The 25,510-nt window shown below is 39.1% G+C and overlaps 1 protein-coding gene across 18 annotated transcripts in view; it reads right to left on the reverse strand.

The window, feature by feature from the left end:
- FAM126B (family with sequence similarity 126 member B) overlaps positions 1-25,510 on the reverse strand; it is a 99,939-nt gene that overhangs the window by 60,519 nt on the left and 13,910 nt on the right. For 17 of the 18 annotated variants that reach the window (XM_043524822.1, XM_043524816.1, XM_043524820.1 and 14 more), the window contains one exon: positions 4,835-4,940. The gene's annotated coding sequence lies outside the window, so the exon portion shown is untranslated. Of the gene's footprint in view, positions 1-4,834; positions 4,941-10,640; positions 10,665-25,510 lie in introns of those variants that run through there. The other variant, XM_043524818.1, reaches the window with a different exon arrangement.

The following is a 25,510-nucleotide window of genomic DNA, read 5'->3' on the forward strand; positions in this document are numbered from 1 at the left end:
AAAAGGGGAAGCTACTGAGCAAGAGAATGGAACCCAAAAGGGAGAAATCTGCTATTGCTTTCCTCCTTTTCCATCTCCTTTCAGCTCACCCTCTATATTTACCTGCTCAGTCAGTCACTTCTTTACACGCTGGCTGCCAGCTAAACAGTTTTCCTTTCCTGGTCTTACTGAGCTCCTTGCTCAATGGCTTCCCCCATTGGTCCCAATGCTTTTTAGAAGCTGTGGAATCACATGCTTTTAGAGCCACATGTCCTAGGTTCAGCTACTACAAATGACCCATACAAGATTGTTATTACACTAGTCATGCCGTCAGATGATTTCTGTTATCAGTAGTGAAGCACAGAAAACAAAGTGCAAATTTGTTTGAAGACAGCAGGATAAAGGCCTCAAAATAAATGTTACTACATGTGATAAAACTCCTTCCACTCCAACCTCCCCCACAAAGACTCTTCACACATCTTTGGGAACCCAGGGAAAAAATATAAAAAATACAGTATAGCCTTTAGGAATACAAAGTGAGAAAATCATCTAAAGAGCAAGAAGTAGAAATTAATCATTACAAAGAAAGAATTCTTTCCTCAGCATATACAGTTCCCCTCCAAAATACCACAATTGATAAATTATCCTTTTAACCATTCCTCTCTGCTAAATGAAGGATTTGCTCAATTTCTTTATCACAAAAAGCATAGCTGACCTACAGTATAGGAAGACAAACTTTAATACTCATGGCTAGTAATAGCGGGCTAGACACGAAAAGTGGAGGAAATTTTAGATCATTGTTAGGAGAATAAGGGAAGGGACAAGCATTGCATTAATATTAACGCAAACTGGAAAAAAGCTTGGTAAAATGTACATTAGGTCAAGTATAATCTTAGTGTTGTAATAATGGAAGAAGGGAATTTTTTTCTGTGTACAAAGAATATAGAACAAATTGATTATGGTTACATTCATTTATTAATACAATTGTCTGACATTGCATTTATGCTGAAAATTACTCCTGGTTGGAGCTAGTGAGATTATATTTTAAGATTTTAATACTGTTCCTCAACACATAGGTTAATCATTATAGAGCTGAGTACAGACTGTTTTAACATGTTTACCATTGACCAGAGGCATTACGAACACACACAAAGACTTTAATAAGGTTTGTGCCTTGTCACATGTATTAAATATCCTCCTTTTCTTTTTCAACTCTTTTGTTTATGGTTCACAGTAAAGAGATTGTGTTAAATCTCTTATCCCGAAGTTTAAGAAGGCTTAAAAATAAGCGTAAGGCGACTGGAGCCTTTAGGTATTAGGACTGATTTAACACAGACCTCTCATATCCACAGGAAACTCACCTCTCTCTTAATGAGCAGTGAAAGGAACTTGGCATCATTCAAATAGTTTCCCTAATACAATACTTTTTCTTTCCCAAATCAGGATATTCTTGCCCTGGCCAGGGAGTAAAGGAACATGTTGTACAGTTCTGTAGCGAGCCTGCCAGACAATGCAGCAGTGACACTTGTGAGCAGTGGCGCAGGAAAGACTGCAGAAGTGTGGGGTGCGGATCAAATTTGAGGCAGCGGCATTGTGACCTGACACATGGGTTTACATTTGGCTTCCACTTCTATAGAAAAACTAGAGGGGTGGCCTTCCCCTCCAAATAAGGACACTTACAAGTCAGCCCTGCGTATTCTATTCAGTAACATCCCAGGCAGTGTTCAGAATTACATGCATTTGTTCAGAGCTCAGACTTCGGCCCCTATGTGAAGTTGTAGAGCCACTGTACTGACTCACCACAGAAGCCAGATCAGATGGAGTTTTAACTCCACTTCAGGGATATAAAAAGTCTGAGGGTCACAGAGAAAGGAACTAGAAAGAAAGAAAGACAGGAAGAAACTCTGGCTATGGTTTGCATGTTGCTCTAGGACAGGGATCGGCAACCTTCGGCACGTGGCCCATCAGGGTAATCCACCGGCAGGCCGCAAGACATTCTGTTTATGTTGACCATCCGCAGGCCTGGCCCCCCACAGCTCCCTGTGGCTGCAGTTCGCCATTCCCAGCCAATGGGAACTGCAGGAAGTGGCGCGGAGGAGCTGCAGGGGGCTGTGCCTGTGGACAGTCAACATAAACAAAATGTCTCGCTCGCTGCCTGCCAGCAGATTACCCTGATGGGCCGCGTGCCGAAGGTTGCCGACCCCAGCTCTAGGATATAAAACAAAAGCTCACTCTCCTCCCCCTCCTATTTTGCTATTAGGTGGGTGGATAGAGGGAAAGGCACAGAAATGGCCTGGCAACTACATCCATTCACACTACCATCCGGAGTTAAAAGTAAGTTCCTGGTCCCCTGGGAATGGTGAAGAATAACGTTCCAGATTCTGAGCTGCCATGTGAAAGAAACCCTTACTGATACATGGGGAAATTGGGTCAGTAATACCATAAAACAAACAGCTGACCCTCCCCTTTCCCTCTCAAGCACTTCCCATCTGCACCAGACCAACCTTCCCAGAGCCCTTGAGGGAGCACCTCTAACTTCCCTCCCCCCCGCCCGCCACCAGCGCCACCAGCCTGACCCTCTCAGAGCCCTCGAGGGAGCCCCCTGCCTTCTCCAGCCCAGCCCTCCTGGAGTCCTTGCCTCCCCCATCCCACCAGCCTGACCCTTCCAGAGCACCTTCCTCCCCTGCTCTTTACTTTACCCTCTGGACTAGTGAGCCTCACACCCTCGGGATGATAGGTCTGTCCCACTTCCGGGATCTGGCTGCTCCCCCAGCACCAAGAGGGGCCACTGCTGTGGTTTTGGCAGCCAGCAGATGAGGGACCGGCACACAGCACAATGCAGAGTGGGGCCTGGTTGTCACATTGCATGTGGTGTGACAAAGAACAGGACCCGGTGCTGGCCAGGTCATAGCACACTTCCTCCCAGACAGGAACATGTTCAATTAAATAAAAAAAGCCCCGGGGGAAGGGGGGGAAAAGAGACAACCCTCTATTTCTGGCACCTATGCTTGTGTGCTCTGAACACTGTCCCATCCCAGACTCTGCAGCCAGAAGGAAGGCAATTAAGAGTGTGCTGGGATGGGATCAGAACAATAAGGCAGAGTAGTATGGATGATTTTGGGGGCCACATGAGGCATTTGGAGAGAAAAAGTGTATGCTAAGAAGGTTAAAATGGTAAAGGGAACGAAGCAACACAGATGAAAATAAAGTCTGTTCCACATTTCCTTGTGGAAATTGTATATAGCCTAGATAAAGACGAATCAGTATTCCACCAGGGATCCTTGAAGTTGTGTCATTTCCCCCCAACCTCTATATTGCTGCAAGAGACTTTACTTGTGTGACAGAGTAGGGTTATTTCTTAAATCTTGCTGTGGAAAAAGGGGTAAACATTTGTTCATAGAGCAATGGATGCTTTAGAAGTGCTGACAGATAAGATGTCTAAATAAAACTAGAGATACAGAGTGGCTGCATCGCTATTATGCCTTTGACAGGACCTTAAAACCTGGAGCTGAAAAAAAAAGTCTTACTTTAAGGAAATGAGAAACAGAAAGTACTTTATGAGGGATCTGTACTTTAAAGGGTATTTTGGTCACTCACAAGTGTTTCTAAAGAGAGAAAAGATGAAACAACGCAAAATATCTAGAAGTTGTGAAGGGCCGGGGATTTAACCTGACTTTTGCCAAAACCTGTATCATTCACCAATTTGGAAAATCTCACAGATGTCATCTACCTCCTTTGAACTACAAACTCTTTGTTCTGAAACACTTAGCCCTTCTGCAAGGAACAAAACCATAAATAAAAAATTTCAGGAAAAGGGAAATTAAAAGAGAGAGAAAAGGAATAAAATATTAATGTTTGGTTTTAACCCTGCAAACCCTTCTGCATGTGCTTAACTTTACTCAGTGGGACCACTCACATGCATAATGTTGATCACATGCACAAGTATTTACAAGATCCAGGTCTTGGACAGTAATAGGACACTATTATAAACCAAAAAAAATTGAGAATTAGGAAAGAAAAAACTGGAAGTAGGTACAGGGTTAAAAATATTAAATGAAATCTAATTTTTGTATTTGTTTTTAACAAATATTTAAATATTTTCTAAAAAACGCGCTCTAGTTCAATAGGCTTGATACAATAATTACTGTACAATTCTATGGCCGGAATTATACAGGAGGGCAAACTAGATAATTACAATCCTCTCCTCTGGTCTTACCAAAAAAAAAAAAAAAAAAAAATCTATGAATCTATAACCCCCCTTCTATTTTGATTTTTGTTGGAAAATTTTTGATTTAACAGGACAACTGAGAGTTTGATAAATGGAAGACATTAAAGTAGAAAAAAAATTGATTTTTTGAGATCATCAAGGCATATTTCTTTGAGACTTTGCTTGTTTGAATTGGACTCACTCATGGCAGTAAGCACTGCACTGGCCACTAAGTAGTTATATGATCACTCCCTGTGACTAAACGCTCTTCATGGCAAGGATCTGCCTTAAGTGTTTCTTAAGCATGCAGTACTTTTTGGGTACTTAGTGGTAGTAATAGTAACAACAGTAGATTTACTTGAATTTAAGAAGTACCTGCTCTAGTAGCTCATTTCAGTAACACTGCTTTCTGCATTAAATACTATCAATAATAGAAGATAACTAAATAAAGCAAGCTTTGAAAACAAAAATATCAAAGAATGTCATTCGCAAGTAGATTCTGGAAGCCAGTGATTAGCAGTCATAATTTGCATGACACCTCAATACGGTTATTTAAAGACACTACAGGAAACCCAAGAGGAGAAGTTACTAAAAAGTCATTTTTCTGTTTGTCATGATTGGTATAGCATGGGCCATGTCCAACTTTACCTCTGTTTTAAGAAGTCAGTTCTCTAAAGAAGGAGGAGGAGGAGGAGGAATGCAGCAGTCTTCCAGTCTGGAATGCATTTGTCAAGCTTTAAAATATTCCTCAGTTCTGTGAAAGATGAAAATGGAAAATCTGAGATAATCAAAACAAAGACACAAGACAGACTTCGGTAAACTACCCACTATACTTAATTCATTTTTCTGCACTGTAGACAAACTGCAGAAATTACCAGCTAAAAAGCATTACCCAATCTACTAAAACACATCCACTCCACCCAACAAAAAAAAAATCTGTAACAAATAAAACAACTTAAACAGGGTTTTACCCTGAAAACGGAAGAGAACCAGAGATTATGTGAAATTTACTAGAGACTTTGTAACAGAATTAATACGGAAGGTGTTCAGATGCTGTAGTGACTGGCAGCAGTATAAAACACAAAGATAGAAAGAACACTAAAAATGAAATTTGATAATGAACAGTACATATAAAAAATACCCATCAGACATACTTATTAAAAGGAAATTAGTATTTTTGCAAGATTAAGCACAATCAATACTGTGAATCTTCAGAACATAAAAATCAGAAGATCCAAACCATAAGCACAACATATCTTAAAAAGTGTTCCTTCTTCCATCACAAGCATTTTGTTCTGATCTATATTTACTACAAGGTTAAAAGTTTCAAAATCACGGCAGGGAAATCTCCACTGTGGAGAAAAGTCAGTACACTTGCCAATATAATGTAGGAGCCATTAGCTAGGGACTTACATTGCAAATAAAGATTTTGTACACCTCAGATCACTTCAGGATCACTGAAGTCCGAAGACTGCACCTTCTTGTCAGTATATTTTAATGACTTCAGTATAGTTTAAGAGTACCCTGGATTCACTGAGCACTTTCAGTTGTACATTCAATACTATGGGGCTCTTTCACTCACGCTGACGTGTGCGCACAATTGAGCCAACCCTAGGTGGACTAGTGAGAATAACTGAAATCCTATTGTGTGTTTCCAAAGTGTATGGAATATTGGTCTGTTCCATTCATACTGTTTAAGTTACTACCTTGTTCAATACAAACAGTTAGTAAAAGGTCCCTTTCTCTCAATATTGGTAAAGCACATATTAAGCAGAACAGCAGCTCACATTAGGCTAAATTTCAACTGTTAGCCTTTGCAACAAGTAGAAATAGGGTGAACTTAAAGGGACAGCATGAATTTTCTGAACTCAAACATTTTCATGCAATTCCTTACAGGAATCTTTAAGTAATATCCGATTATTTTTAAAATTTCTTTTAAAAAAGGGGAGGTTCTTCTCCCGTGTTGATATTCATATGGTCTCTTCAAGCATGTAAAAAATGACTATCCAAGCGGAACAGTGAAACCAACTATACATAGACTGCAGTCAAATGCACAAAATAGATAGAAAAACAGAGAAAAATATTTTTCCACTCTTTCAGCTTTAGTAATCTCACTTGTTAATTGAGCTCTAAAACAATTTTTTCAGAGAGAAATGTTAGTATTTCAAGTGGATGTTCTCCCTTTCATTCATTGTAGCCAAGAACCCTATAAACTTCCATGTTTTAGAATGGTTGTCATTAGGCAGACCGCAGGCCAAATATGGACCACCAGATGCTTTTGAACGGACCCCAACATCTTTTTATTTATTTATTTTATTATTTTCTCCGAAGTCTGCTCCTTGACTATACTTTAACCACAAAATTTGGACACTGACAAAAAATAATTGACTAACCCGGTTTTAGAATGTGTTATAACATTCTTTGGTTCTGAACTTGAAATATGACCTACGTGAGAGGACTTATGTCCATGCAGAGCCCCACTAAAAATCAGTGGGACTTTGCATAGGCATATGGGTCTCCCTGCATAGTGCTAATTGCAGGATCACGACCAATAAGTTAATATTTCTCATCATTTATCTGTACTACACAGCACCCAGTCAAATTTAAGTAAAATATCTGCAGGTTTTCTGGAATTATTGTCTTAGTAGGACTACTTTTAAAGTAATTAATCACTATAATTTCATTAAATAACCTCACAAAAGACACACAGGTGAAAAAAACAGCACAAGGACTCCTCCACATACAGAAAAGCAACAAATCACTGTATTTGAAACAAGATTGATACAGTATTTGCTTCTATCCGCTCCTACACAATGACTCCTCTTTCCATCCTGTCTTCAAACGATTACTGTAGATTGAAGGATTTTGCTAAGATTTTGAACACCGCACACCAGGTGAGCCCAAAAAGGTAAGGCCAGTTCTGCAGTAAGTGCAAATGTGGTTATTTCTTTGGAGAAACCTAGCGTAAAGGATGTAGAAATATGCTTTATAAAACAGTCTCCAACAACCACTGGTCTATATGAAGCAATGGCACGGTTCTAGTAGGAAGACAAAATATACATTTTATAACACTGGGCTAAGCACTGAATGTTGCTATATATTTTAAACAACAAAAGCCCTTTGCCCTCTATCTCTGAAATTCAGAACAAATCTGCAGTAAGAACACAAAGAAAGCTGACTTCTGTTGAAACACGGAGACTTAGAAAGCTACCAGCAGAAACATATATCAGACCCATTGTTACTCCTGTTAAATGTATAGTGGAGGTGCAGTGTATGGGAATGGGAGGACAGTACTACAGATATAGTGACACAAATTAATGAGTGTGAAGAACCAGTGGCTCTCTCCAAGTCAGAGTTTACCCTTACATATGAACAAACCTGCTGCACTAAGAAAATATCCCAATAGTTGAAAGATAGCCATTCAAAAGCTTCAGTCTCATTTTAGAAAAGTCCTAATGTTCCTAATGCAAAAGGACAGAAACGCAGAGCGTTCCAATGGCACAATCATTAACTTATTTCAGAAATTTTCTGCCCAACCGGCAGTCAGGAGTTAAGTTACACAGCAACAGAATAGTCAATAGAACACTGTAGCTATAACTTTGTAACAAAGAGCATACTGCAACTGCCCGAAGTGTGTACACATAATCTTTGGTCCCCACACACCTAGCAGAAACAACATCACCCACAGCATAAAGATTGAGTCCATTGTTTATTAAGTACTTCCTCTTGGCAGCTTATGAAATACTCTATTGAGTACTGCGACGCTAACAGTTTTTCCAAAAACTGGTCAATTTATGAAACTTTAAAAAACTTAAGCCAGATTTAAATGTTACACGAGCTGCTCCCTGCAAAATGGTTAAATTACAAGGAGAATCAAACAAATACAATCTTGCTCTGCACGTTTTTTAAAATGTTATCAGAAAAAGTACCCAATGTACAACACATACACTTTTGGCATGTAACAGATTGTGTTTTTCAGTTTTAAGTTAAAACTGATGAAAGCTAAAAGCAAAAACTAAAACACAGTTGGGTTGTTTGTTTTTGTAAAACATACACCAAAAACACAAAACTTTTAAACAGAAGTCTAAAGGTTCCTCATGCTCATTCATTTCTGGAGGCAGGAGTTTGCAGTGGGTCCTGGTTTTATTTTTTTCGAAAGGGGAGTAGTGTGGGAACCAACAAGTTTTACTACTAAAAATGAGCAATAATTTCCCTAAAATTAAAACATCAGAAGTCAGAAAATAAACTATTCATGAAAAACAATCAAAAGGATAACTGATTTCTATGTTCTTATTTAAACTACTGTCTCAGGTCTTCACTTAATCTTACCCCAAAGATGTTAGCTTGTGGATAAAAATCCACATTTAAGTTTCACATATTGGATCTAAAGGTAGGTTAAAGAAAGAGAGAGAGAGAGAGAGAAAGAAAATAAAAAGGTTTATAGAACATTTTTATAGAAGAGCTGTTTTTTATTTTAGTCTTTTCTATTATATGATCTACCTCCCTGTCTACTGAACAAAACTTCCACATGCTGACATACTTGTTTGATTACATCAGTACAACTGCTTGTTTTGACACTTCCAGGATATACTTCAGAGGGTGTATGTTATCAGGCCAACAATGGGTATGTGTCCAAATACAAGCACTATGTAGGATGAAGACTGACAAAACAGCCTGTTTGTATGCTCACCTGGCATCCCACCTATAGAATAAAAAGGTAATACAAACTATTTTTCCAACGCAATCATGTCTTGCATTTTGTGAACATTTTTTAAAATGTCAAGACTATCAGTTATCATCATTAAAAGGTTCATGTATTACTTTCTACAGATTACAAAGTGGTATTAATTAAGCATGGTCACAATTTATATTACTTTATACACACATTCTCTCTCTCTCTGGTCCTCATTTAGTCATTTTTATGTAACAATGTTGCGGACTGTTAGATAGCTGATGTATCCCACCCCCACAGATGGCTACGTTCAGCAGTGGGTGAAGTGTTCCAGGTTTTTATTTTATTAGCTAACATACACATACACACAGAATTTTCAAAGTGCTTTAGATCTGTCAGGATTAAAACAGATACCTAAATGTAAAAGGATAGAATACTATTTCTCCATTTCATATCCTAGACCAGAACATAAGATAACTGGAGTAAAAAATTAACTAAGGCTCCCAGGTAAAAAAAAAATCTTTTTAGACAGTTGCATCCAAACTTGAACTTTGCTAAAAAATATATATATATATATAGGTTTTGTTACATAAGGAAAAACGAAATCCATGCACTCACTATACATTGTAAAATACATACTATTTCATCTAATACTGGATATTTCTAAATTACGGAGTAACTGTAGAAAAAATTGTATTAATTTCAGAAAACGTTACTATTCTTAATTCCAACAGCATGCCACTCATACTTTGAGATACCAAAAAGTGGTACACAACTATTTTTTAAAGGATTTATATAGTGAGGAGAAGTCGTTATTACGTGTCAGCCCCAGCCGTCTGGGCAAGAGGGGGATTGATACATTTTCCAGTTTAGGATAAACTGAATATACAGTACATTGCCAAAGCTTTAAAAAAAAAAAAAAAAAGTCCTCTTCACCAAACATACCTGTACAGAAATGTTTTGCTGTGTGGACTTTTATTAATCAAATTATCAAAATATTCATCATGCCAAAATAATCTACACCCAGTTCTTAAAAATACTTTAAATAAAATACTCGAAGGCTAAAAATGTAAAACAGAAAGGCTTGAGTTAGGAACCCAGTAGCTGCTCACACCTCAAAGAACTGTTACCTCACATAAGCTATTCACTTAACTACTGTGAAGAGTCCACGCAACGCTTTAGAACATTTCTCTCAAAACCAAAATTAATTTATTGTTAATACATAGACAGGGTATTGTGGATCCATAATAAAGTAATTTAAAAATAATTACCAAGCTTGGTGCATTTACGCTAACTCTACAGCTTTACCGTATTCTGCTCTCTAACTCGATATAGTACCACTGCCACTAGGACTTTAGTAAAACAGAATCCTCTCCTCCACCACCTAAACAAACAGCAATCTAACCAGGATTTCCAGGGAATACTGAAAAACACTCTACAAAGATGACCATGAAAATAGAGATTTTCGTGAAAACGGGTTAATAGTTTACTCAGTCCGGCCTTCACAAGATGGCAGCTGCTACCACTGCAACTTAATTTCCACTGGGAGGCCAGCTAATAGCTCTTTCTTAGACTTTCACTTTCCACAGTAAATTCAAGGGAATAATTAATGAAATTTTTAAGTGAATAATTTTTCATTAAAGATGTCAGCCTATGTGACCTCCATATTAAAGGGATAACCCATAGGGAACAAGTGGCCAGCCCCTCTGAAGAGGGAAGGAGCCAAAAAGAACCACAAGAAGTCCCATAATTGAGGCTTGGAGACTAAATTCCTTGATTTACCTTTAGAGCAGGTAGAGCACAGGCAGTGGCTGTTACGTTTCTCCACAATGTCACAACTTTCACCGACAACCTGCTGAAAAGATGGCAAGGTAGTAGTTCCAGTTTTATATCTCCATTTAATTTTTGGCCTCTCTGCTGAGAGGGCAACATGGCATCAGCCAGCGACAACTGTGATAGTGATTGTGCAATGTGGACACTTACCCACAAAACCCAAATTAATTTCCAACGTCTCCAAAAATTATCATTAGATTGCACAACTTAGTTATTCCTAACCTAGCCACTTCTAAACTCAGAGATGAAATGTTCTTTATCTAATTACTAACTCCGGAGACTTCCAGTCATCCTAATTATTTAAGTATAATAGGTAAGAGAATTAGTCTGAAATCAACAAGATGTAATTTAATAAAGTGTAAAGTACTTTACTTAGGAAAGAAAAATCTTATGCACAACTACAAAGTGGGGAATAAATGACTAGGCAGTTGCACTGCTGAAAAGGATTTGGGAGTTACAGTGGATCACAAATTGAACAAGAGTCAACAACGTGATAAAGCTGTGAAAAAGGCTAATGTCATTCTGGGGTGTATTAACAGGAGTGTCATAAGACATGGGAGGCTATTGCCTTGCTCTACTCAGCACTGGAAAGGCCTCAGCTGGCTTAGTGTGTCCAAGTCTGGATGCCACACTTTAGGAAAGACATGGACAGATTGGAAACCGTCCAGAGGAGAGTAACAAAAATGAGAAAAGGTTTAGAAAACTTGACCTATGAAGAAACATAAAAACAACTGAGCCTGTTTAGTCTTGAGAAAAGGGGGAACTTGATAACAGTCTTCAAATATATTCTAATATATTAAGGGCTGTTATAAAGAGGACTGTGATCAGTTGTTCTACATGTCCACTGAAGGCAGAACAAGTAGTAATGGGCTTCATCTGCAGCAAGGGAGATTTAGGTTAGATGTTGGGAAAAGCTTTCCCACTATAAGGGTAGTTAAGCTCTGGAATAGGCTTGCATGGGAAGCTATGGAATACCCATCACTGGAGGTCTTTAAAACAGGGTGGACACACACAGTCCGGAATGGTGTAGGTTTAGTCGGCCCTGCCTCAGCACAGGGGCTGGACTATCTCACCTCTTGAGCCCTTCCAGTCATACATTTCCATGATTCTATAACAGCAACAGCATCTACCACATCAATAAGTTTTGGAACAAACTGGTGAAATGTAGTCATCAATAATGACTACCCCTAGAAAATGTGCATATCAATCAGTGACAATGAAGATCATGACTGAAAAAGTGCAGAAAATTGTTTCCATTCCACACATGCAATTTCCTTGTTTTAAAAACACAGAATCCTATTCTATATAAAATCCTCCTCTATTTGCTTGCTAGAAATAAGTTCCCACTTTCAAGAAGTCATTCCTAACAGCAGACAATGTTCACTATATTCTTCCAAAACCTTAGATACAGCTTATTAAGATCACTCACACAACAGGTACAGATCAAACACTGCATTAATAAACCCTCTAAGAACCTATCAACTTCTGCCTTCCACAGTGAAATAGCAATACAGACAACAAGGGTCCAGTCAACTCCTCTAGCTACAGTGCATGACTATCATTTAAACTTTCATCAGAATGAAAATATATTGCACAAAAAATCTGAGAACAGCAGAGACATGCAACATATGGCTCCATGTCCTACCAACTTTCTCTATCATAGACCTACAATGGTATCTACAGCCAACACTTAAATCACTACCCAACAGAGCAGAACTATCTGTTAACACACTAAAGACTAATTCTGAATCACAAGCGCGAAGAGCACTCGCAGTGCTCATTCTTAGGGGGAAGTCAATTGACCGTCAGAGAGCAACACTTGCTGACAATTAAGGAGAGAGGACCATTTCTGCTTTTTTAGATACAGGACTGTTATGCTGGTGTGCAACAGAGGGGAGAAGTTACATGAAGAGACATGACCTTCAAGACAATGAATCCAACTTAGACTGTTACTAGAGTTCATGATCCATGCAGTGGAGTTTAGACTCCTAGTTGTGTGCTAGGGAACCATCATCAGATGTGATTGCACAGCAAACCTAAAATCCAGGAATTTCAAATTAATGTGTAACTGACAAAAACTAAGCCAGAAGTCTGACAAGGAACTGCTCCTCAAAGGCTGTATTTAGTTATATATCAACATGTTTTAATGATTATATCAACCAATGAGAATGCAAATTTCTTTACAAAGTAACTGAAGTACAAATAGAGAAATTGATTCAAATTGATTATTTAAATAGTGGCTTTCCCTTTGGTGATTTAAATCAACGAATTCTGCTTTCTCCTTTTAACAGAAGATAAACTCTCCTCTATTTCGGACTTTTAGTCAGATTTAAACACATGTTCAGACAAATGCTGAATAGATATATAATAGACATATGTTTCATCTAATAAACTTAGATGCTGAAGGTCTTTATGACTAATCTCCAGACCCTACAAACTCTGTCAAATAAGGCCCTGTCTACAATAAAATAAATATGTTAAAAACACATTTGTGAAACATGGTTGTAGCCCAAACATGCTATAATATGGTTGTTCCTTGTCGATTAAGACAGAGGACGCAAAGTGTATAACCATGTTACAGAACTTTGTTTTAACTGCAGGGACAGCTGCAGCTGGTTACTGTCAAGGATTGCTGGAATGGGAAAACTATGGGTAAAAGCCTGGCTCAACAGAAGTCAATGACAAGATTCCCATTGACTTCAGTGGGGCTTGACTTTCAACCAATGAGTTCAATCCCTGTCCAAAAGAGTCAAATCACTTCCACCCCTGCCCGAAAAAGGAGAAGGGAAGAAGAGATGCAGCCCATCTCCCATTCCAAACAAGCTCTACCTCATCCTGAGTGTTAAACACACAAACTACCTCCTGTGCCTTCTTGGGTGCCACAAGGCTCAGCTGCCAAACTCTCCATCTTTCTTCAAGTAATACAATGAAGTTACGCTTTGTAGATACAAAATTCTAGCAGCATGCTGAAAACAGAAAATGTAAGGCCATCTGAAAAACATTCCAAATTGAAACGTGTATTGAATTCAGTGCAAAAATGTATTAAGCGGATAATATGCATTTTCCTATTTAAATCAATAAAACCCTCATTTTAAGATTAGCTGAAGCTTCTGCAGAACTTCCAGTTTGCCACACTTCAGCAATGCAGAGCTACAGAAACCAGGAAGCCTTATCAGAGAAGCTAGGTCCAGCTGGTTCCCGGGGGCCAAAGGACTTGGGTAAAATGGAGAAATACCTTGCTCACTTGCAGCAAAACTCCAATTTTTAAACAGCTTATACAAAGAACAAAAGACGGTAGTTTTAAATGCTCTGGGGGGAAAAAAATCAAAATATTCTCCTTGAAGCAGCTCTGGATTTGAAAAAATACATTTCTACGTTCTATTTAACAGATTCTGGAAACAGCACTATAACAAAAGAGAACTGTTATACAACCTTTAATACAGCAACACACAAGACATCATATGAAACATCATTATTCCATTACAATAACTATACGTGTACTGTTTAAAAAGTGTATCTTAAGAGCAGATATTCGCTCACCTCATACATGCTTCCAGTACCAGTTTCCTTAGAAACAACGTCATGCAGTCATCCTACTTTAAATCTGAAACATTCTCTCTCTCTCTCTCATCAGCTCCAGTGTGATAACCCATCCTACGCTAAACACAATTCAGTCTCTCTTTCCCTCTCCCATGAGCTCCTATGTAATAACTCTTTCGATGCTAAACAGACATAGGACACTGTGTCCCATAAATCAGCTCATGTGTGATGATAACCCATCCTGAAACCTATATCCACAATACCCATGTTTGTGCAATACATTTACCACATACCACCACCTTCCCTCCAAACAGCCTCTCAAATTGTATGTAGTCTAATAGATTTGTTCTAAACCAAACCTGAGAGATACACAGGCTCTGCTTACAAAATAAACTAGATCTTTAATAATCCAAATTAAATATACAGTGAAATATAGCATGAGAAAGTAAACAGCAAAACTGACTATACCAAACCACAAATGAGGGCCATTCAGTACCAAGTCCACAGACAAAAGCTTAAGCAAGTGCTAAAAAGGAACAGACATTAACAAAAGAATAAAATATAATGGAATAGATTTATAGAAGAATGGGTAAACCAGAGAAAACGGAGTGCAGCTGCCTATGGTGAGAAGGTAAATAATCACGACCATTGCTGCAGAGAAGAGAAATTTATGCAGGAACAAATAGTTCTAGGAAATATGAATTCTGAATTTTAAACAGCTTCCTCTTTTTCACCATTACCATCTCTCACTTGATCCAAATCAATGTCTATTATATCATGGAAGTAACTCACCTTCAAAAATGAAGTGCCTATCAATTTTAGACCATTAAAACATCAAGATATATTTTTGGCTGCAAAATCTGCAACCAATTGCAATCCATCCAAACTGGAATTTAGGTTAGATACTTAGGACTTAAATTACTTGTTCCTCTAGGTTTGCCTGAGCACTCCCCAAAAATGCCGCTGAAGGTTTCTCTGCTGTTACCTGTTGAGTGCTGGAAGCTAATGAAATCTCTCCTTCTAATCTTACCAACTTCTAGTTGAAAAAGGTTTCTCTTCAAAAAATAGAGGGTAACTAAGAGGGTAACTAAGCTGACTGTTTCAATGGCTTTTCTTAGATCTCCTTAAAAGGAAATGTTGGATATTTCTGATTCAACTCTGTTTCAACCAAAGCTATATCACAACATATATCACATAAAAAAGCCTACATTAAAGGAATATTAAGGTTGCAAAGCCAAGAACTCAAAAGTTAGAAAATGTCACATTTAAGGTTGCCTATGCATTATGTTACAGTCTTCAGTTATATGATTACATACCATTTTGTCCATAGGATTCCGGCCTCATTCAGTGCACAAGATGGAGCATGCTCAGGGAATGAACCAGAGTTATGCAGTTAATGAGGCTGTTTCGTTTTTTTAATGTAATTTACTAGTTTTTTTAAAAAGCAAACTGAAAAAGAACAAAAGAAATACCATTATGTGTAACCATATTGACCCCCCCCATGGGTCATCAGTAGGGTTGGAACTTTTAGATCTACAATATAGACCTCTGTCACTTAAACTAAAGGGGTAACTGCTAGCAACAGCAAGTTGTTGTTCTCTGTGTGGACCAGCATTAGAGGGGGGAATGACATTTTTTTTCCAGTGGCTTTCACAGATATTTGCTGACAACAGAGGAATGTTAAGACTCAGGAATCCAGGTTTCATTTCCAGATTCTGGAGGACATGGGCTTCAGTGGATACAGGCCCTTCTTCCCATCTTTGCCAAACTTTCCCAAGCTCCTCATGCCCTGCATTCCACAGTGCCTTGGCACCAGCTGTGAGAGCACTCAGAGCACAGGAGAGTCTCCTGCTCTCAATTTCTGTTGCTGGCATCACAGCAGCCCAGAGGAACAACTACAGGGAAAGTTCTGGTCAGCCATAAAGTTCTGGGATGGAGCATATATAGGGTGACCAGTTGCCCCGATATTATCAGGACCATCTGGATATTAGGGGCTTTGTCTTATATAGGACCCTATCACCCCGGCATAGGACCCCTATTATCCCCAACCCTATCCCTATTTTTCACACTTGCTATCTGGTCAGCCTAAGCATACTCTCAGTCATTCTGTGGGGATGGTGCATGCAGTTTGGTCAGTAAGCAGGACTAGGTGAGGATGGAGCATCCTCAGTGCAGACAATTTTCAGAGAATGCTGCCGCCAAATAAGCCTCTACTAAGCTTATGCAAACTGTGATTTTTGGCTAAATTTGGGCAGATTTTCACAGGGACAGCAAAAGGCAGATCCCTTATATTAGGTTTCAGAGTAACAGCCATGTTAGTCTGTATTCGCAGAAAGAAAAGGAGTACTTGTGGCACCTTAGAGACTAACCAATTTATCTGACCATAAGCTTTCGTGAGCTACAGCTCACTTCATCGGATGCATACTGGGTGACCCTTGCCAAATTTTACATCCATAGTCCAAAGCATAGAGGCACTAGAGCTTCTCAATGAAGCATTTGTAATTTTTTTTAACATGGGCAAAACAACAGATTTTCCCCAATTTAATTTTTGAAAATGGCTAATCCAGCTTTGCTGAAACAGACAGAAAGACAGATCAGACTGACGCAGATACCCAGCATGGAACATTTCAGCCTGAATGGCTGCAATCTAGCAAAGTTATAAGAAACTGAAAACAGGGTCTTATAAAGTAAAGAGTTAGGCAACCTTAATGGTAGGTGCTGTTAGTAACACCTCCTAGAAAATCCTTAGTTCAGCAAAATACACAAAACCTATGGCACTTAAAGAGTTTTCAGAGTTTAAAACAAATTACAATACCTATTAATTGTGGGTAGCATTAAAGCCATTGTTCTTTTGTCAGGAATGAGAACCATAAAAACACAAAAAATCAAGTATATACAAAACAAAATAAGAACACCTTAGATCACACTCAGAAGCCTGTTAGGCTTTGACTCTGATAGAGCCAGTTCCACTAGCCCTGAACTGAGAAAGGCCTATGAGCAGCTACAGCATTTTTAGCCCCAAGAACCAATAGCAAGATCCTCCCAGCTGATCTTAACTATCATAACAGGGATGAAAGAACTCTCTCACAGCACAGAAAATTCAGATCTTTTAAAATTATCCCCAATATTTTGAAGAACACCTAGAAGTGGATAGGAAGTGACTACAAAGACCATGAAGCAAAGTTGTTCTGTGTTCACAGCATCTTGCCACACTCAGGAGGCAAGCAACGGTATTTTGCACCAGCAGGTAAACTTCAAATATAACCTAAAAGAGAACAAATACAGTATATCCTGGAGGTTGACCTATTTCAGGGTCCAGCATGGTTGACCTATTTCAGGGTCCATATTAAAGAATAAAATGGTCACAGACTTAGGAACACAGGAGTGGAGGAACTGTCATCTTCTGGGTCACTATGGAGGAACTGTCATCTTCTGGGTCACTTAGGAACACAGGAGTGGAGGAACTGTCATCTTCCGTCCTCTGTCACAGCAGACAAACCAGATAGAAGACAGAAATCAAGAGAGAGAGAGAGAGAAAGCTGGAAAGAGTGAGAGTGAAAGAGTAAAGAAGGAAGGATAAAAGAAAGACGAAGTAAAGTTAAGAAGATCTAAAGACCTTAAAGGAGGAACGGTCCCATCCGCCAGACCCCCAAAGATGCAGGTTAGAGAGCAATAGATGAAAAGAAAAGGGCTCCTGTCATGACAAACAACCCACTGCCTGCTATTGCACTTAGCAAGTGCATTTTTCCTCCATCTCCCCACCTCTCCTTCCAGCTAGCTGTAGGGTGATTAAGAGTTCTATCAACCACAGCAGCTTAGAATCTAGACAATTTAGATTGAGGTATCCTTGTACAGAAGTGTTTTATGGCATTTTTTCAGAAAGATTAATTTATTCTAGAAAAACTAAGAAAAATGAACAGGGAAAGCAATAGTCTCAAAGACCATTTAACAGTGAGCTTTGTTGATGGATAAATATAAACAAAGTTAGAATTCAAACTGTAGTTTCACTGGGAAATAGTCAAACTGGAAAGCATCCTCTTTTCCCTCACATAATTCCAATGCATCATCATCAAATCTAGACACTAACTCTTTTACAACAGCTTTTCAACGGTTCTGTGTGTGTAAGTAAGGGGCGGGGGGGAAGAGTAATTACTGCAGAGAAACTACTGAAGTGAAAAGAAAAATTTAAAAATCTGTTTTTTGTTTCAACTATTGTATAAAAACATTGAGATTGGCCTGAGCTCATTTTAAAAATCAGAATTTCTGTATGTGGGGAGTAATAATTCTCCAAGAGCACCTGACCACATTAGCTCTGTGCAATGCCTCCTTGAGTGAAACATGATCATCCATAGGTCCAGAAGAACCACCTTTAAAATTTACTACCCATATGTTTCCGTCTACTGACTAAGGTGTCTAACCCTGCTCATGAGTAACTTTATGCTCAGGAGTAACCCTACTAACTTCAGTTGGATGGCTCCTGGGTGTGAAGTTACATGTCTATTTGCAGGATCCAGTCCTATGTGAAAAAAAATGAAAGAAGATCATGTTTCTCAAAAAAGACCTATGCATTTTAAACACCGTACACGATGAAAAGCCTATGTGAAATACTGAAAATAAAGTTTCAAATTAAAATTAGTACTTCCTGGTGTACCAGCTGGCAGTACCTGCCACCTTGCTGTAAAATAATTGTGCCACTATCCATAAAACATTACAGTGAAAAACTAAACCAGTTTCTCTCTTGTTTTAATACCAGTTTAATTATTAAACTTCACTGTTGAATAGTTAGACACCAGGTGTATTGTTCGAAGTGTACAGTTATTCTTTTGAGGTTAAATCAATATTAGAACAGGATGGAAACTGGCCAGTTGTAGAATGGGAAAAACCTGACCAGTTAATATTTTAAAGCAAAGTGGTCAATTTCACACAGTTTTTCTTAGTGAGAAGTAGGTTTTTAATATACGCATTTTGTAACTCAGTAAAACATGCAATTTTCTTTTTAGTGGCCTATTTAAAGACTCAACATTAGCTCAATATTAATCAGTTCCCAAAATATTAACTAACTGACTAACTATTAACTAACTAACTAACATTATCTACCCAATTAAGGAAGAGAAAGCCAACTGCGCTCAATTTTTCTTAGGTATAGATGCAGACATAGAAAAATGTACACAGATATTGTGGGTCAAATTCACCATTAGTCTAAGCAGGTACTGTTCTAATGGCTTCAACAGAGTTGCACCCACTTGCGCTCGTGTTTAATTTGACACAGGAGTAGCGGGCAAAAATAATTAACAATAGATTACTATTTGTTTTCTTGAGTTTGGAATAATCAAGTAAGTTTTCTAACAGTGGACTGAATGAACGGCCTTAAAAAAGTGTTATAGGTCATCCCAAACAATCTACAAATCAGTAGCAATGGGATTTTTCTTCTCCAGTCACCATCGTACACTTTGAAGGCAAGAGCCTGAAGTTCTATAACTAGCAGGCCCAATCACTAATAAAATGCACATTTGTAGAGTTAACAAATAGATGTGTATGCAGCTTTGGAAGTCCATACTAAACAATACACCTATCTTTCACAGTGCCCTCCCCTCCACCCAAATTTAATGGGGGAGGGGAACCTACTAAATGTGCTCAATTTACAATGCTCAACTTTGTAAAATAAAATCATATTATTTCAAAACAAAGCAAAGGCACAAATCCTTAATGTCCTCGTTATCAAGACTCTATACCAAGTTTCAATGTTGAAACTTCATTCACTTTTGACACAGCCCTGTTCACATGCATGTTTATAATTTTTTGAGCAGGAATCATAATGGCCCAAGAGGTGAATATTTCAGAAAGGTAAGAACATGTGAAAAAGAGTGTCACAACAAAGTGTTTTGCAGCCTTAGCCATCTTTTGGCAGCCTTAGCTAAAAGTTTTCCTTTCAGCAAATTTACTACATTATATCTACTTGAGATGGAAAAACAACTCCAGTTTTTCTATTCTGTCCTTTCATCTAGCGAAATCATCCTCCTGTGTGTCTAGACAATGTTTCTGGCATTACACTTTCTCTATTAGTTCACACCCCAGTAATTCTTGTATCTTCTAGGGGCTGTCTGTTCTTTTCAAATGCCCTTAATAAGGGCTTTAAATCAAGGTCTGTGCCCCAGTTCATTTTGCCCGACCTTTTTGACTGTTTCATTGTCTTGCTTTCCTGTACAATTTGTGTTGCTAGGACGCAGCTGTGTGTCATTAAGTAATAGCACAGAGTGGCTCTGGGATTTGGGGAGGCGAGGGGGAGGGAGAAGATTTTGGAGTCTTTTGAAGTGAAAAAATAGATTCATATTCTTTAATGTCCTTCATAGAATTTATTTCACACCACTCATCCTGGCAGTCTTTCAAAATCCCCCTGCTCTCAAAGGCAGAAAACCTATGAGAGATTGCTGTTGCGCATCTTGTGGACTTGTCCATCGCCAGCTAATTTTTGGAAAGATGTGGTTGATTACACATGTGAAGATTCCACTAAAAATGAGCATTTGTTTGTTCTATGTATTCAGAGAGACCATTCTGAACAAATACAAATACAGATGTGGAGATATAGTACTACTACTTTTAAACAACTATGAGGCAACACTTCCATTTAAGATAGCTGCAGAAAAGTCTCCTACTTTGACATGTTTATTAATATTGAGTAGGCAACACAAGTTTGATAGCTATGTTAGATTTGTTGATTATAATCTCTCTGCTTTCATACTTTTTGCATATTTTACTTTTGCCTTTTTGCTACATCTGTCACCCACCAATTAGGGCATACATTTTAAATGTCTGGCTGTAACTAGTATGTCTATAACCGTACTTTGACCACTGGTGTTCTAGTCAGTAGTCTGCTTCATTTCAATAATTAAAATGGAGAAATAAGATTCTAACCTCACAGATGACATCTTATTCTCTTACTGCAAAAGGATTAATAGATGCCATAGATAGGATTTTATTTTCCATTACAGTCATCGGAGCACACACATGCTATACTCATGCACATTTACTAACAGCAAAACTTGCAGGAATTTTAGAAAGTTGCAAGAGTTGACAACTTTCAATTAACAGATAAAAGATGAGCATCTCCAATGTACAGGAGCCTATGAAAAATAAACATTAAGTACATTGCTAAGGGAGAATGCCTCAAGACTCCACAGAAGCAGCAATAAAATTATAATTACTGCTAAAACACTTGCAAAAAATAGGCAGAATAGGAAAATATTATATTTGCTCGTTGGTAAGACATGCTCTGTTGAAGGTGTAACTGAAAAATGTCACAAAGCTGATGAGTTTCTTCAACCGGAATTATTACTAAATTCAAAGGGTCGTTTCCTGATTCGTTTCCTGATTATTAATAGGAGAAAGTGAGTTGCTTACTGAGTGTCTGACCCTCCCCCGACACACACTTATGTCAGTGTCAAAACTCTTACTGGCTTCAATGGCAACAGGATTGCATCTCTGACTGCACAAAATTTACATGCATCCACCTATGTCTGAACTGATAGCAAATTCTGAAATTATATTCCATTTAACCAAAAATCAGAGGCTTGACCTTAGACTGGGACAGAGAATAAGTCTGATTTTAAACCGTTGAGTAATTGCATCAGATAGCAGTCCCTGGCAAATTAGATTCATGATAGTGTGATCAGCAGAGAGAAAGGCTTGGCTAACCATCACACCCCCACAAACCTACTCAGGCCAAAAATGGCAAGGTTCCAGACAAACACATCAGCATGACGACAAGGAGCAGTGCTCAAGAAGCTTTTCCACAGCAGTAGGTAGAGAACGGTTGGCAAGGATACCATGCCAAACAGGACATAACAGATCATTCGAAAGCTTTTGCGGTTTAGCTGAAAGCTTAATTCATTAGATCAACTATTAATATCCATCAAGACCCTCTTAACTAGTTTCTCCATACACATCTCAAAAAAAATTCATTTTACTAAAGGATTAGACCAGGGGGTCTCAAATATGCAGCCTGCATGTGGCCCACTGAGTTATTTCCTGCGGCCCGCCATAGTCCCCCGACTCCACCGGCAGCCAAGCTCCCCTCCCTCCCCGCTCCCCCTTCTGTCCCCCTGCCGCTGTTTGGCGGTGCTTAGGACTTTCCAGGGGAGAGAGGGGAGGAGCAGAAATGTGGCGCGCTCAGGGGAGGAAGCAGAGAAGGGGCAGGGCCGGGGCGGGGATTTGGGGAAGAGGATGGAATAGGGGCAGGGAAGAGGTGGGAAGAGATGGGGCAGGGGTGGGGCCTCATGGAAGGGGTGGAGTGGGGGCGCGGGGGGGGGGAGGTTTTGTATCTTTGTATGAAAAGATTTCAGTGATGTGGCCCTCAGGCCATTGTACTAGTCCTCATGTGGCACTCGTGGTGACTTGAGTTTGAGATCCCTGGATTAGACGCTTGCTCCATTAAGTCCAGTACTCTCTCTAAGGCTTGGTCTACACTACAGAGTTAGGTCGATGTAAGGCTCACAGCTTGGGCTGTCACCCCAGGGTGGATGGGGGGCACCAGCTGTGAGCACCACGCAGCTCTCAGTCCCCCACAATGCCCGACTTTAGTCGGTGCAAGCGCTCCAGGTGAGGACGTGCACCACCAGCAGGAGGGTAGCGTGGACACCAACTGCCAACTGAATTACTGCTGTGGCTGTAAGTCAACCTAAATTAAGTCTACCTAATTTTGTAGTGTAGACAACCCCTTACAGAGGACTATCGGATTGTTTGGGAGGAAAAAAAATCGTAGTATATTTAGGTTTCAGAGTAGCAGCCGTGTTAGTCTGTATCCGCAAAAAGAAAAGGAGTACTTGTGACACCTTAGAGACTAACAAATTTATTTGAGCATAAGCTTTCGTGAGCTACAGCTCACTTCATCAGATGCATGCAGTGGAAAATACAGTGGGGAGATTTTATATACACAGAACATGAAACAATGGGTGTTACCATACACACTATAATGAGAGTGACCAGGTAAGGTGAGCTATTACCAGTAGGAGAGAAAAAAAACCTTTTGTAGAGATAATCAAGGTTGGCCATTTCCAGCAGTTGACAAGAACATGTGAGGAACAGTGGGGGGGAGGGAAGGGGAATAAACATGGGGAAATAGTTTTACTTTGTGTAATGACACATCCACTCCCAGTCTTTATTCAAGCCTAAGTTAATGGTGTCCAGTTTGCAAATTAATTCCAATTCATCAGTCTCTCGTTGGAGTCTGTTTTTCAAGTTTTTTTGTTGAAGAATTGCCAATTTTAGGTCTGTAATCCAGTGACCAGAGAGATTGAAGTGTTCTCCGACTAGTTTTTGAATGTTATAATTTTAACGTGCATTTATTCTTTTACGTAGAGACTGTCCGGTTTGGCCAATGTACATGGCAGAGGGGCATTGTTGGCACATATCACATTGGTAGATGTGCAGGTGAACGAGCCTCTGATAGTGTGGCTGATGTGATTAGGCCCTATGATGGTGTCCACTGAATAGATATGTGGATACAGTTGGCAACGGGCTTTGTTGCAAGGATAGGTTCCTGGGTTAGTGTTTTTGTTGTGTGATGTGCAGTTGCTGGTGAGTATTTGCTTCAGGTTGGGGGGCTGTCTGTAAGCAAGGACTGGCCTGTCTCCCAAGATCTGTGAGAGTGATGGGCTGTCCTTCAGGATAGGTTGTAGATCCTTGATGATGCGTTGGAGAGATTTTAGTTGGGGGCTGAAGGTGATGGCTAGTGGCGTTCTGTTATTTTCTCTGTTGGGCCTGTCCTCTAGTAGGTAACTTCTGGGTACCCTTCTGGCTCTGTCAATCTCTTTCTTCACTTCAGCAGGTGGGTATTGTAGTTGTAAGAACACTTGATAGAGATCTTGTAGGTGTTTGTCTCCATCTGAGGGGTTGAAACATATGCGGTTGTATTGTAGAGGTTGGCTGTAGACAATGGATCATGTGGTGTGGTCTGGATGAAAGCTGGAAGCATGTAGGTAAGTATAGCGGTCATTAGGTTTCCGGTCTAGGGTGGTGTTTATGTGACCATCGCTTATTAGCACTGAAGCATCCAGGAAGTGGATCTCTTGTGTGGAGTTAACTGCACGTTGCCTAATACGATAGAGACAGGAAAAAATCCTCTGTAGCCCTTGAGGTAACAGCATAATGCTCAATTACTAAATATTAGCCAACTATACCCACAAATATTAACATTGATCAAAGTTATCTGAACCCTAACCTGATTTGGAATTTGTATGCCAAAAAGGTATTGAGACAATTTGGGATTTCATTCTACTTCATAACGAGTTTCACTGTATCCAAATTCACTACAAGAAGATTTCACTCTCTAGCTTTAAATTAAGTACACAAAAGATAAATTTACAAAATGGTATGAATACAGTTAAGTGTACAAATACTAATAATTGGATTTACTGGTGTAACTTCAACCACCCTTCTGAAAATATAAAGTTAGTTCAAGTAGACATGCTCTGGAAAGTTCAAACTAGATTGTCATGATAATACAAATACTACTAAGATCTTAATATCCGATTCCAACTGAAAAAGAAAATAAATGGGCAGTACCTTAAATTTTTTTATACTAACTGTAAAAGTCAACTAGGTAAAAACCATACCAGATTTGTGGCTAATCTGACAACCTGAGCCCCACAAGAAAAAACAAACAGACAGACAAGAAAATGTATTAGCACACTTAAAGAGCATAAAGTCCAGTTCAAGGAGCAATTCCTGGAACACAAGGTACGTCCACTTGATCATTCCATTGGTAACCAAATTAGGATAGATTTTGTTTATCACAAATGTGTATTATTAAAAGATAGTCAAAAATTATTTTTGTTCAGCTAGCACAACTAATGATAATTGTGCAAAAACCACCTTCACCAGGTAACTCCACGCTCCCATTCTTCTGTGGAACAAATTTAAAGCATGGTGTTTATGAACCAACAAAAAGATCTAAAACATTCAAAGTCAAACAGGGTAATTAAACAAAACAAAATGCAAAATAAGAACATAAAAACGGCCATACTGTGTCAGACCAAAGGTCTATCTAGCCCAGTATCCTGTCTTCCGACAGTGGCCAATGACAGGTGACCCAGAGGGAATGAACAGAACAGGTACTCATCAATTGATCCATCCCCAGCTTATGGCAAAAAGAGGCTAGGGACACCATCCTGCCCAATAGCCATTGATGGACCTATTCTCTTATCTAGTTCTTTTTTGAACTCTGTTATAGTCTTGGCCTTCACAACATCCTCTGGCAAGGAGTTCCACAGGTTGACTGTGCG

Source organism: Chelonia mydas, chromosome 11 (genome assembly GCF_015237465.2).
Source record: "Chelonia mydas isolate rCheMyd1 chromosome 11, rCheMyd1.pri.v2, whole genome shotgun sequence".
Taxonomy (NCBI): domain Eukaryota; kingdom Metazoa; phylum Chordata; order Testudines; family Cheloniidae; genus Chelonia; species Chelonia mydas.